The sequence below is a fragment of the Lupinus angustifolius genome, unplaced genomic scaffold (genome assembly GCF_001865875.1).
Source record: "Lupinus angustifolius cultivar Tanjil unplaced genomic scaffold, LupAngTanjil_v1.0 Scaffold_1_549, whole genome shotgun sequence".
Lineage (NCBI taxonomy): Eukaryota > Viridiplantae > Streptophyta > Magnoliopsida > Fabales > Fabaceae > Lupinus > Lupinus angustifolius.
In genome coordinates, this window is record NW_017715872.1 from 7,078 (window position 1) to 22,672 (window position 15,595).

Consider the following 15,595-nt stretch of genomic DNA (forward strand, 5'->3'; position numbering starts at 1 on the left):
TTTCCTGGAATAAGAATAAGTCAATTTAGCTTTGATACAAAATAACAAACTTTAAAATTGTATTAGTGGATCGTTTTTTCAGTCATTCATTGAGTGATAAATCACTACAAGTGACGGAGATACTCGATTTAAATAACGGAAAATAAAATATTTTAAAACTGTATCTAAAATTACTGGAAAAGTGGAAACAAGACCAGATATAATTTGATCATTCTGAGCAAAGCCAAAATCTTTATAGACAGAACCAATCATTAGTTCCCAACCATGGGTCGAATGGAATCCTATACATAAATCAGTTAATAAAAGAATCGAAAAAGCTTTTATTGTGTCACTTAAGTTATATAAGAATTCTTGAACCCAAGAATTCAGAATAATAAGTTCTTGATTACCTAGAATAGAATAACCACTTAGAATAACGAAACAGATTATATTTGTCGAGAAGTGCAAAATCGTATGGATACGATCTTCGTTGTGCGTCTTGATCAATTGGATGGTTTCTTTATAGATTGCGGTACGAAGGTTTTGTAGACGTGTTTCCGGGTATTCCTTTAGCATTTCATCCAAGAGAAACAGTTCCTCGAATTCTATTAATTTTTTTAGAATACTCTTTTCTTGAATGATATTCAAGAAATTTTCAGATTGCCTAGTATTCCACCAATTAGTAATCCAAGATTCCATAATTTTATTAAATATGAAAGAGATGCACCAGGGCAAAAAAACGATAGATGTAAGATATAGAAGGGGAATTAATGCTTTATTTTTTGCCATTTTTCGTCTTTAATGAACTCATCTTCACCTCATCCGTCAAACTCTATATGATAATAATATTTCTATCAAGCGTAAGTTCTATTACAAGTCATAGAGCCCATATATATAATATAAATTAAATACATTACCTCGTTTTTTTTTATTTGTAATTCGAATGAAGATAAAAATATTGTTTCAAAAGATAGCAATTGTTAAGATTCGAAGCAATTGCCCCTTTTGATGAATACAACACGAAAGAGCACTTCGTGTAATGAATATTAGTCAGATTTCTAAACCAAAGAAGGCCCCTTTTATATAGAATTTTTTTTTTTTCAAAATACTTCAATTGGGACGCGCAAGAAATAGGCCAATTCTGCAGCTTGTTGTTCAATTTCTCGTGGAGTCAAATTCTCGTCAATCCGAGTCAAGGGAATGGCACCCTGTCCTATGATTTCCATATAAAGGACACGACGGGTATAAATACCCTCTTTAACTTCTATTCTAATGGACTGAATATCTTTCATAAGGAATCGGAGAAAAATACGACGATTTTTTCCGGGAAATCCCCAACGAAAAATACACACTATTCCCTCTTTTCTATCGAATCGATCATAACCACTACCGACATTCCACGAAATTGTACACCACAAATAAGAACTAAAAAAGAGACCTGCGATTCCATAGAAAGACATCACGATCCCTTGTGGAAAAAAAAGAATTTGATCAGACGGAAATAAAGATAACAAATTCCTACCAAGATAACTGGAAGTTCCAACCAATAAGAACCCTAATGAACCTAAAAAAAGGATAAAGGCCCAGCAGAAATTACTTGTTTTTCGAGACCCCCTTATAAGTTCTATCCATATACGTTCTGATCGCCAACTCATATTAGATTAAGTTCGATTTTATTGGAATTGGTAGAATAAATAACCCAAGCAAATGAAAATGAATTTGACTTTACTTTTTTTGTTTCCAAAATAACTTTCATCAACTAGCACACTATTTTCATGTAAACCTTTAGGAGTAATTCATCAAATTGCTTCCAGAGCTAAAAAAAATATATGAGATTTTCCCTATTGCCCGTGTATCTAAAAAATCTTGTTTTTTTGAACATGAAGAAATAAAGAAGCCATTGCAATTGCTGGAAATACTAGGCCCACTAAAGGCACTAAAATGGAGGGTAAATTAATCATAGAATGGGTACCTCGATTTAATATTTGTACCTGGTATTTTGTTTATTGTTATAGAAAAAATTTTTGTAATTTCATATTTTTATTAATCTTATATTCTTATTCTTATAAAGATAGTCTATAATCACTTATACTCAAATATACTTAGTATAAGTATATTTAAGTATAAGTATATTTGAAATATTAAATATAGCTAAGTAAGTGAATATACTTATATATATACTTATATATACTAATATATATATTAGTATATATATAATGAGTCTAGAATATAATAAACAAAAGAATTAAAAAATAATTTAAGGCCCTGCTTGTTGATTTTTAATTTTGAGTCAAAGGAAAGAAACCGTGGAGATGAAATAACTCACTCAGAACCTGCTTTAAAGGATTACGCGGTATGATTGAATCAAATAAGCCCTTATGGAATAAATATTCAGCCGCTTGTGAACCTTCGGGTACTGTCTTATTCAACGTTTGTTCAATTACTCGTTTACCTGCAAATGCAATATAAGCATTGGGTTCAGCAATAATGATATCCCCCAACATGCCAAAACTCGCTGTCACCCCACCAGTAGTAGGAGATGTAAGGATCGATACATAGAATAACTTTATAGTTGTTTGATAATTATATAAAGCAGAAGATATTTTAGCCATTTGCATCAAGCTCAGACTTCCTTCTTGCATACGTGCCCCTCCGGATGCACATACTAAAATAAGAGGTAAAAGTTGATTGGTAGCATATTCAACCAAACGGGTGATTTTCTCACCTACTACGGATCCCATACTACCCCCCATAAACTGAAAATCCATAATCCCAATTGCTACGGGAATACCGTTTAGTTGACCTGTGCCTGTTTGAACAGCCTCAGTTAATCCTATCTTTCTTTGATAAGAGTCAATACGATCTTTATAAGGTTCCTCTTCCGAATGAAATTCAATGGGGTCCAGAGAGACCATGTCTTCATCCATAGGATTCCAAGTACCTGAATCAATCAAAAGTTCGATTCTATCCGAACTGCTCATTTTCAAATGATATCCGCAGTGTTCACAAATATTCATTTTTGATTTAAAAAATTTTTTATAATTTAATCCATAACAATTTTCGCATTCAACCCACAAATGCTTGTATTTTTGAGTTTCATCGAGATCATTAGAACTTTCTCTTATAGTTAAATCACTATCATTTGTATCATTCGTGCTAGTTATTATACTAGAACTCTCGCTTTCACTCCAACTTATACCCTTGTAACTAGAAAAGTAACTGTCATTGTTTTTGTCACTATCACCTAAAAAGTAACTATCAATAGAGATTCGAGAACGAAGATAACTCTCAATGCAACTATTAATAATATTATTCCAACTAGATTTATTATCATACATGGAATCAATCTTAGAGACATTATTCAGATAGCTAGAATTTTGATAACTATAAAAAAAACTTTTTTGTTCACTTAGAAAAGAATTCTCATTGTCAATCTCTAAAATTTGATTCTCAATATCAAAATATCTGGAAAAACTGTTCCTTTTACTATCCCTAACTAAACAAGTTTTATCAGATAGGAAATTCCGGATGTTCCTGACACCGATTAAATAATCAACATTACTACAACTAGAATTGTCACTATCATTCCAATTATGAATGTTTTTATCCATAATATCCGTTAAAATTTTGTCACCGGTATTTTCAATAGGACCAAAAGGATTCGTTGATTTACTTAGCCCCCCCTCGTCCCTATTTAACAACATAGAGTTAGAGTTGACCCACCCTTTTTCCATAAAGTTTTTTTCCTCTATTTCCATGAAAATACAATAGATGAATAGTCATTCGATGAAAAATCATATAAATATTTTATCTCGTTTCGTTTATTTACTACAAAAAAGTCACCCCATTCGGGGGTAATGTATTTATAGACAAAATTTGATTATTTCATTTAGTCATTATTCATTTGTTTTTTTTCCTATATCTTCTATTTTTATCCCTATTGGATTATTTTATGTTCATTTTGAAGATCGATAAAAATCCATTTTTGTGGCTATAGAAAATAGCATTCTATGTCAACAAAATAATAAGAAAGAAAAAAAGTAGGTATCAATAGAACAAGAGAACGGGAGGGGTATAAAAGAGAAAAGAATTCTATAAATCTATATACAAGTCATCCACACCCTCTTTTTTTTTTATTTCATTAATTGAATTTGTTTTGTTGATTAGGGGAAAGTTCCATAAAAACACCTGCCTTTTTTGAAATATCCTGAACAGCTCCTGTAGGTTGAGCGCCTTGTTCAAGGAAATAAAGAATAACAGGAATATTTAAATAGATTTTATTCTTTAGTGGATCATAAAAATCCCCTTTTTCCGAAGATCTCTTCCCTCTCTTCGGGATCGAACATCAATTGCAACGATTCGATAAATGGCTCATTGGGATAGATATAGATGAATAATACACACCCCCTAGAAACGTATAAGAAGTTTTCTCCTCGTACGGCTCGAGAAAAAAAGAACTCTTCGTATTCGCAACCTCATAACTCAAATGAAATAATTCTCAAATAACTCAAAGGAAAACAAAACCCCTAGGTATTTCATTTATTGAGCGGTCTCTACCCCCTTTTCCTGTCTGTCTTCAGAATCTATTTTTTCGTCATTCTAATAAAATTCGAATTGTTGAGACAATTTGAAAATGGTATTTACTTGTTCCAGGATCCTTTAGCTTTTCCTTGAACCATTGGGTATAGTTTTACCAATTACAACAAATTTCACTTTTTTTTAACCTCGCGCGAATTGGATCCTTTCGATTTCTCTCTCAAAAATATACTTACGAAGTTGTTCTAACTTATTAATCTTCACTAACCTTAGATACTTGTCCCTTATAAATGAATCAACTCGAGCTCCATCATGTACTATTTACATCATCAATCCCTCTCCCGTTCCCCAAACAACGAGTTCCAGTGGAACAGAACAAATAATGTCGAGCCAAGAGCACCCCAATTTCTATATCCTATAAAAAAAATAGCGGATGTAAGAATCCACAGCTAATCTAATCATGTCTTTCAAGCCGCACGTTGCTTTTTTTTTTTTACCACATCGCATCGTTATAATCTATCCTTTTTACTTCTAAGTTTTCCTTCGATATGAATGGGCAATTTCTAAAGTAATAACATAACACGAAGTCGAAAAAATTTCAAATTAATTCGATATTGTTATTGTATGAATAGATTTTATATTCTATTTGGATGCTTTGTCAAATAGTCAAAATTCATTTCTTTAAAAAGAGAAAAATATATATATAATAATAAGAAATCGATTTTTATTAATATATTATAAAATAAATAAAATAAATTTTTTTATATTATACAATTATCCACCGTGATTACAATAAAAACAATAAAATAGAAAGGGCTAATCTTTATTCTGATATACAATTTGTATTCAACAATTTTGATTCAAATAGGATAGCCATCATGACTGAATGTGCGCTGGGACGGAAGGATTCGAACCTCCGAATAGCGGGACCAAAACCCGTTGCCTTACCGCTTGGCCACGCCCCATTTTCGATTCGACACTAATAAACACTATTATTAGTATTGGTTGTTCGTCAATTCCAGTTCAAAAATATCTCTAGAAATGGAATAAAAAATTGTTGCTAGGATTTTAATATGCGTAGATGTAGAATTTGAATTAAACTGAAATTATTGAATTGATCATTACATAGAATTCAATTAAGATATTGTATGAAAGTATGATTCGATTTCTTCAATTTTTTTATTTCAGAATGAAAAGATTTTTCGTTTTAACTGGCTAAGTTCAAATCAAAGAAGTCTTTTTTTTTGGGGGGTCTGACCTTATTTGACTTATTTTTTTTTAGTCTTCCTAATTTATTACTATTAATTAATATCTAAAAATTATAATAAAAATAAAATTATACATATATATAATATATTCATATCTATCTAATACAATAAAAATAAGAATTCTATAAAAAATAAAAAATACAATGAATTTTCTTAAAGAACAAAATGTTTGTTATGCTTAATATCTTTAGTTTGGTCTGTATTTGTATTCACTCTACCTTTTATTCAAGTAGTTTTTTCTTGGCGAAATTACCCGAAGCCTACGCTTTTTTAAATCCAATTGTCGATATTATGCCAGTAATACCTCTATTTTTTTTTCTCTTAGCTTTTGTTTGGCAAGCTGCTGTAAGTTTTCGATGAGATCTTTAATTTGAATAATGTCCTAACAAAAAAAAATTAAGAATTTTATTTATTGGAAAACAAGAATTTGAACATTTTTAAAATTTATAAGATCAGATAAGTCTTACAGCGTGAATCCTCGATTCAAATATTGATATTGAGATTTTGCGATAGACAAGAAAAATCTGGACCATCTCATTATTTCCCGATTCTTACGTTTTTTCTATTGAGAAATCCCAATCTGATTTTATTATTACGATTATTTTATTCGATTTGAGTCCGCCACTAATACCTAGATTGTGGATATGAAATAAAATTTTTGGTAATAGTAATAAAGGGATCTACTCTTACTACAAATAAATTTTCTAATTTTTGCTATTTCCTCGAAAACACTTTCTTTCTTATCTTAGAAGAAACTTAATGTGTAATATAAGAGAATCTATTCTCTTTCTCTGTCGTTTTTTTTTTTTTTATTATTCTTGGAGATTTTGTAATGCTTACTCTAAAACTATTTGTTTATACGGTAGTTATATTCTTTGTTTCTCTTTTCATCTTCGGATTCCTATCTAATGACCCTGGACGTAATCCAGGACGTGAAGAATAAAAAAAATATTTTTGGTTTTCTGTGTTTTGTTTTTCTTGCTTGTGCTGGATCTGTGGATTTAAAAATATTTTTTTATTAGGGTTTTATCTATTGTACATTTTAAACTAGTAAATAAAAGAGTAAGTAAAAAAAATCAAACAAAAGAAGCTCCATAAGGTCAAAAGAAAAAAATACCAAATAATCAATGGAAACGGAAAGAGAGGGATTCGAACCCTCGGTAAACAAAAAGCCTACATAGCAGTTCCAATGCTACGCCTTGAACCACTCGGCCATCTTTCCCTCCTACATAATATAATGATTATGACCCAGAAACCGGGTGAATAGTGAATCATTCATATTCCCATTTTGTTGCATAGAGGCGCATACAATCAATTCGAACTAAAAAAATAGAAAAAAAATTAGCAAAAAAAATATTCTTCGAAGCTGTAGGATAAACCCATTTTTTTATTAATGAGTCTGTTTTTACGTTATTTCGTACAGTATTTACAATTCCTTTGTTTGTGGGATTATTTTCTTTTCTCGCGCGATAAAAAAGTAAATTATAGAATGGATTGCTACCTATGCCCAGATCTCGGATAAATGGAAATTTTATTGATAAGACCTTTTCAATTGTAGCCAATATCTTATTACGAATAATTCCGACAACTTCAGGAGAAAAAGAGGCATTCACTTATTACAGAGATGGTGCGATTTGATTCTCTTTTTTTTTTTTATTTACATTTAGCGATCCCAGTCTTAGGAAAAAAGACACATTTTTCGGAGAGAAAGAAAGAAAAAAATTGAAAAAACCTACGCTTGCTGAAGGTGAAGTTTGTAAATAAAACAATTAAATCCTTCTGTCGTGTATCCCCGATTAATGCAGCCTCATATACTTCCATTTTAGGTTTATAGTATTAAGCGAAAGGTTATACCTATACCTAATGGAGTTAGGTCAACCCTACTCCACTAGTACTAATAGGCGGCCTGGCGGAAGAAGCACTACGCTTAGGAATCAACAACACGAAAGAAAACTTTGTAAAACTAAAATATCTTTCCTTGCGGGATCGGAACTAACAAAAGAATGGTTGGGACAACAAACATCCATCTCGTTCTTATTTTGGATACCCGTATAACCATCCAAGACTGTTGAAGTGACTAATTCCAAGAAATTAAGCGGCGTTGAGGACAAATAAATTGTTGGAGTTACCCTTTCTTATCCAGTACCAACATACTTGATGTTAAGAACAGATCTTTTACAGTAAGGTTGGCTAGAGATTTCTTGTAAAAACACTAGCCCCGCTCACTTGATAATGAGAATACTGCAATCTTTTTTGATTCTATGTATTTTTTTATCATTATACACATAAAGGAGGAGCCGTATGAGATGAAAATCTTACGTACGGTTCTGGAACGGAGATTCTTTGAACTGAATGACGACCGTAACGGATGTCGGCTCAATCGGAAGGAAATTATGCGGAAGCTTTACAGAATTATTATGAGGCTATGCGACTGGAAATTGATCCCTATGATCGAAGTTATATACTTTATAACATAGGCCTTATCCACACAAGTAACGGAGAACATACGAAAGCTTTGGAATATTATTTTAGGGCACTCGAACGAAACCCCTTCTTACCCCAAGCTTTTAATAATATGGCCGTGATCTGTCATTACGTGCGACTATCTCCACTATAGAAAGAAAAAAAACAAGCAAATCCGCTAAGAAATACGAAAAAATAGGCTTTCTACATATATATCGTACAAAACAACGACAACGATTTTTATCAGCTGTAGCAAAGAAAAAAACTTCATAGAAGTCGAAATATGAAGAAATATATATGCCTAGATACTTTTTTCTATGGATAAAGATCTAATTGATAGAGGAAGCACCGTAAAGATGCATTAGCGAGGTTTTGGACCAATAAAATAAGAACTGCTTACTTATATCATGATAGAAAAGTTAGGAATCTACTTATGTAATAAAGTAGATCCCCTAGGGTTTTGAGCAGCGGTGTAGTATCAGATCCCCAAGATAGTAAGTTTTTTCTTTCTTATCAAGAAAAAACTTTCTCAAAGATTCTATAGCAATTGATATATCATATATTTTTATATATCATATATGAAATCGAGATAGTTACCTTTGAGAAAATTATAATCAGAGTGTTAATGCCGATGCTTTATTCTTCTGAAGGTAGGAGAAAAGATAAAACTATAAAAAGGGAATGAAATTCTTCGTTAGTAATATTAATCCAAGTTGAAGTTTGAAACTCATGTAATTAACCTCTTTTCTTTTGGTTAACTCCAGAAAAAAAATGGAACACCGAAAATTGACTTGCTGAGCCGTATGAGGCAGGAAACTCTCAAGTACGGTTCTAAGGGAAGGAATTTACTCACCTATTCCGACCGCGGAGAACAGGCCATTCGACAGGGATATTCGGAAATTGCGGAGGCTTGGTTTGATCAGGCCGCTGAATATTGGAAACAAGCTATAGCCCTTACCCCTGGTAATTATATTGAAGCACAGAATTGGTTGAAGATCACAGGACGTTTTGAATAAGAACACTCTGTTTATTATTTCTATTTTTTATATTTCGTTTTATCTATTCTATTTTGATATTTGATCTATTTATTATATATTTAATTTGTTATAATTTATTGTTTGTTGTCCCCATCAGTCAAATAAAAAATATCGTTTATCGAGGAAGAACTCATCAAAGAATTTCATTATATCCCTTCTAAGTAAGACCGAAAGTGAAAAAAGTTGTATCTAGGAACTTTCTATAATTAAAATCTGAATACGCTAGCTAGGTTGCACAAAAAAACTATTTAACTTCAATTCAAAACTCAGAAAATGTTTTAGAAGATTAAAAAAGGTCCATTGAGCGCCTCACTGCTATGTCATAATAGATCCGAACACTTGCCTCGGATTGACTTCTAGATCATAATTGTTCTAGTGAAGAACTAAAGAAAATAGATTAAAGAAAATATAGAATAGATTATAGATAGATGGGAGATAAAAGAGAAAGAAACTCAATATAAACATCTCTCATAAGTTCACTAATTATGTTTTATGTTGGCGGGTCTCTTTGTATGTGTTGTCCGGAAAGAGGAGGACTCAATGATTATTCGTTCGCCGGAACCAGAAGTCAAAATTTTGGTAGATAGGGATCCCATAAAAACTTCTTTCGAGGAATGGGCAAAACCCGGTCATTTCTCAAGAACAATAGCTAAGGGACCTGATACTACTACTTGGATCTGGAACCTACATGCTGATGCTCATGATTTCGATAGCCATACTAGTGATTTGGAGGAGATTTCCCGAAAAGTATTTAGTGCCCATTTCGGCCAACTCTCCATCATCTTTCTTTGGTTGAGTGGAATGTATTTCCATGGTGCTCGTTTTTCCAATTATGAAGCATGGCTAAGTGATCCTACTCACATTGGACCTAGTGCCCAGGTGGTTTGGCCAATAGTGGGCCAAGAAATATTGAATGGTGATGTAGGCGGGGGTTTCCGAGGAATACAAATAACCTCTGGTTTTTTTCAGATTTGGCGAGCATCTGGAATAACTAGTGAATTACAACTCTATTGTACTGCAATTGGTGCATTGGTCTTTGCAGCCTTAATGCTTTTTGCTGGTTGGTTTCATTATCACAAAGCTGCTCCAAAATTGGCTTGGTTCCAAGATGTCGAATCTATGTTGAATCACCATTTGGCAGGGTTACTAGGACTTGGGTCTCTTTCTTGGGCGGGGCATCAAGTACATGTATCTTTACCGATTAACCAATTTCTAAATGCTGGGGTAGATCCCAAAGAGATCCCACTTCCTCATGAATTTATCTTGAATCGAGATCTTTTGGCTCAACTTTATCCCAGTTTTGCCGAGGGAGCAACCCCCTTTTTCACCTTGAATTGGTCAAAATACGCAGAATTTCTTACTTTTCGTGGAGGATTAGATCCAGTAACTGGCGGTCTATGGCTAACCGATATTGCACACCACCATTTAGCTATTGCAATTCTTTTCCTGATAGCGGGTCACATGTATAGGACTAACTGGGGTATTGGTCATGGTATAAAAGATATTTTAGAAGCCCATAAAGGTCCATTTACAGGCCAGGGTCATAAAGGTTTATATGAGATCCTAACAACATCATGGCATGCTCAATTATCTATTAACCTAGCTATGTTAGGCTCTTTGACCATTGTTGTAGCTCACCATATGTATTCTATGCCTCCCTATCCATACCTAGCTACTGACTATGGTACACAACTGTCATTGTTCACACATCATATGTGGATTGGCGGATTTCTCATAGTTGGTGCTGCTGCGCATGCAGCCATTTTTATGGTAAGAGACTATGATCCAACTACCCGATACAACGATCTATTAGATCGTGTCCTTAGGCATCGCGATGCAATCATATCACATCTCAACTGGGTATGTATATTTTTAGGCTTTCACAGTTTTGGTTTGTATATTCATAATGATACCATGAGCGCTTTAGGGCGCCCCCAAGATATGTTTTCAGATACCGCTATACAATTACAACCTGTCTTTGCTCAATGGATACAAAATACCCACGCTTTAGCACCGGGCACAACGGCCCCGGGTGCAACAACAAGCACCAGTTTGACTTGGGGTGGGGGTGATTTAGTGGCAGTGGGCGGCAAGGTTGCTTTGTTACCTATTCCATTAGGAACTGCAGATTTTTTAGTCCATCATATTCATGCATTTACAATTCATGTGACGGTATTGATACTCCTAAAGGGTGTTCTATTTGCTCGTAGTTCACGATTGATACCGGATAAAGCAAATCTTGGTTTTCGTTTCCCGTGTGATGGACCTGGAAGAGGGGGGACATGCCAAGTATCCGCATGGGATCATGTCTTCTTAGGGCTATTCTGGATGTACAACGCAATTTCGGTAGTAATATTCCATTTCAGTTGGAAAATGCAGTCAGATGTTTGGGGTAGTATAAGCGATCAAGGGGTAGTAACTCATATCACAGGAGGAAATTTTGCACAGAGTTCCATTACCATTAATGGGTGGCTCCGCGATTTCTTATGGGCGCAAGCATCCCAGGTAATTCAGTCTTACGGTTCTTCATTATCTGCATATGGTCTTTTCTTCTTGGGTGCCCATTTTGTATGGGCTTTTAGTTTAATGTTTCTATTCAGCGGGCGTGGTTATTGGCAAGAACTTATTGAATCTATCGTTTGGGCTCATAATAAATTAAAAGTTGCTCCTGCTACTCAGCCTAGAGCCTTGAGCATTGTACAGGGACGCGCTGTAGGAGTAACCCACTACCTTCTGGGTGGAATTGCCACAACATGGGCATTCTTCTTAGCAAGAATTATTGCAGTAGGATAATGGCTAGGAGGATTTGAAAAGCATTATGGCATTACGATTTCCAAGGTTTAGCCAAGGCTTAGCTCAGGACCCCACTACGCGTCGTATTTGGTTTGGTATTGCTACCGCACATGACTTCGAGAGTCATGATGATATTACTGAGGAACGTCTTTATCAGAATATTTTTGCTTCTCATTTCGGTCAATTAGCAATAATTTTTCTGTGGACTTCCGGGAATCTGTTTCATGTAGCTTGGCAAGGAAATTTTGAGGCATGGGTACAGGATCCTCTACATGTAAGACCTATTGCTCATGCAATTTGGGATCCTCATTTTGGTCAACCGGCTGTAGAAGCTTTTACTCGAGGGGGTGCTCTTGGCCCAGTGAATATCGCCTATTCCGGTGTTTATCAGTGGTGGTATACCATTGGTTTACGTACTAATGGGGATCTTTATACTGGAGCTCTTTTTCTATTATTTCTTTCTGCTATATCTTTAATAGCGGGCTGGTTACACCTACAACCGAAATGGAAACCGAGCGTTTCGTGGTTTAAAAATGCCGAATCCCGCCTCAATCATCATTTATCAGGACTATTCGGAGTCAGTTCCTTGGCTTGGACAGGACATTTAGTCCATGTCGCTATTCCGGGATCCAGGGGAGAATATGTTCGATGGAATAATTTCTTAAGTGTATTGCCACACCCCGAAGGATTAGGTCCACTTTTTACGGGTCAGTGGAATCTTTATGCTCAAAACCCCGATTCGAGTAGTCATTTATTTGGTACCTCCCAAGGAGCGGGAACTGCCATTTTAACACTTCTCGGGGGATTTCATCCGCAAACGCAAAGTTTATGGCTAACCGATATTGCCCATCATCATTTAGCTATTGCATTTCTTTTTCTCATTGCTGGTCATATGTATAGAACTAACTTCGGGATTGGGCACAGTATAAAAGATCTTTTAGAAGCACATATTCCTCCGGGGGGTAGATTAGGTCGTGGACATAGGGGTCTTTATGACACAATCAATAATTCAATTCATTTTCAACTGGGCCTTGCTCTAGCCTCTTTAGGGGTTATTACTTCTTTGGTAGCTCAACACATGTACTCTTTACCCGCTTATGCGTTTATAGCGCAAGACTTTACTACTCAAGCTGCCTTATATACTCATCATCAATACATCGCAGGATTCATTATGACAGGAGCTTTTGCTCATGGAGCTATCTTTTTTATTCGAGATTACAATCCAGAACAGAATGCAGATAATGTATTGGCAAGAATGTTAGACCACAAGGAAGCTATCATATCCCATTTAAGTTGGGCCAGCCTCTTTCTGGGATTCCATACTTTGGGACTTTATGTCCATAATGATGTCATGCTTGCTTTTGGCACGCCAGAGAAACAAATCTTGATCGAACCCATATTTGCCCAATGGATACAATCTGCTCATGGTAAAACTTCCTATGGGTTCGATGTACTTTTATCTTCAACGACTAGTCCGGCCTTCAATGCGGGGCGAAGTATATGGTTGCCTGGTTGGTTAAATGCTGTTAATGAGAATAGTAATTCTCTATTCTTAACAATAGGGCCTGGAGACTTCTTGGTTCATCATGCTATTGCTCTAGGTTTACATACAACTACATTGATCTTAGTAAAAGGTGCTTTGGATGCGCGTGGTTCCAAGTTAATGCCAGATAAAAAGGATTTTGGTTATAGTTTTCCTTGCGATGGTCCGGGACGGGGTGGTACTTGTGATATTTCGGCTTGGGATGCATTTTATTTGGCAGTTTTCTGGATGTTAAATACCATTGGGTGGGTTACTTTTTATTGGCATTGGAAGCACATTACACTATGGCAGGGTAATGTTTCACAATTTAATGAATCTTCTACCTATTTAATGGGATGGTTACGAGATTATCTATGGTTAAATTCTTCACAACTTATCAATGGATATAACCCCTTTGGTATGAATAGTTTATCGGTCTGGGCGTGGATGTTCTTATTTGGACATCTTGTTTGGGCTACTGGATTTATGTTCTTAATCTCCTGGCGCGGGTATTGGCAGGAATTGATTGAAACTTTAGCATGGGCTCATGAACGCACACCTTTGGCTAATTTGATTCGATGGAGAGATAAGCCGGTGGCTCTTTCTATTGTGCAAGCAAGATTGGTTGGATTAGCCCACTTCTCTGTAGGTTATATATTTACTTATGCAGCTTTCTTGATTGCCTCTACATCGGGGAAATTTGGTTAATTTAATTCTTCATGGTATCCGAAAAAATCTTATTTCCTTTCTTTCCATGCAATAGGCATATCCTTATGTTGATCTTCTACTATGTGCTCTGCATCTTTTTGGATTTCATTCATGTACTTGGATTGCACTTCTTCAAGTGTACCTGAAATATCATCAGAAAATACCTTTCTCTTCTCTTTTGGAGAAGATTCGTCAAAATGAACATGAATAGACTCTTCTACTTGCATNTGGCTCTTTCTATTGTGCAAGCAAGATTGGTTGGATTAGCCCACTTCTCTGTAGGTTATATATTTACTTATGCAGCTTTCTTGATTGCCTCTACATCGGGGAAATTTGGTTAATTTAATTCTTCATGGTATCCGAAAAAATCTTATTTCCTTTCTTTCTATGGAGAAGAGAGGGGGACTACCTTCTTATATTTCTACATCTAGGATTGGACTTGTATCAGTGAAATTCGTAGGAAATGGACCATTATGGCAAGGAAAAGTTTGATTCAGAGGGAGAAGAAGAGGCAAAAATTGGAACAAAAATATCATTTGATTCGCCGATCCTCAAAAAAAGAAATAAGCAAAGTTCCGTCGTTAATTGATAAATGGGAAATTCATGGAAAGTTAGAATCATTACCCCGTAATAGTGCACCTACGCGTCTTCATCGACGTTGTTTTTCGACCGGAAGACCGAGAGCTAATTATCGAGACTTTGGATTATCTGGACACATACTTCGTGAAATGGTTCATGCATGTTTGTTACCCGGTGCAACAAGATCGAGCTGGTAAGGATAAAAAATTATCGTCATTTCTTATTCATTTTTATGATCATCGATCATAGGAGGGTCCCTTTACCATTCTGTATAAATGATTTATTCTATTTGTACAGATATGGTGGAGGGGTACCTTCAATCTTCGTCTGTCCATTAGTTGTCAATTCTTCTCTTTATCGCGGGGTAGAGCAGTTTGGTAGCTCGCAAGGCTCATAACCTTGAGGTCACAGGTTCAAATCCCGTCTCCGCAAGATTTTTTGACAAAAATGGAGGTTCAAGAATAAAGGGAAATACTCTACCTAGACTATCCCCGTAAACTCTATCAAATTTTATAGACTTACTNAGATGAGCAATATTCACGAAATAATTCATATTCATAAGCTAGCACGTTTAGCCGGGCGTGCTTGACTTTGCTAGTGCCCTCGTGAGTCACTTGTAAAGTGTCCTACATCTCCTTGGCACTTTGATATTGAGATACCCGAAATAATTCATCATAGGATAGGGCCGAGGTAATTATATTTTTAGCGTG

At 35.1% G+C, this 15,595-nt stretch overlaps 2 non-coding genes across 2 annotated transcripts; one reads left to right on the forward strand and one right to left on the reverse strand.

Annotated features, from left to right (window-relative positions):
• Positions 1-6,917: 6,917 nt before the first annotated feature.
• TRNAS-GGA lies at positions 6,918-7,005 on the reverse strand. Its single transcript has one exon. It is a non-coding gene; the product is annotated as a tRNA-Ser (tRNA).
• An 8,238-nt stretch (positions 7,006-15,243) lies between these two features.
• On the forward strand, positions 15,244-15,317 carry TRNAM-CAU. The gene has a single exon. It is a non-coding gene; the product is annotated as a tRNA-Met (tRNA).
• The last annotated feature ends 278 nt before the right edge of the window (positions 15,318-15,595 follow it).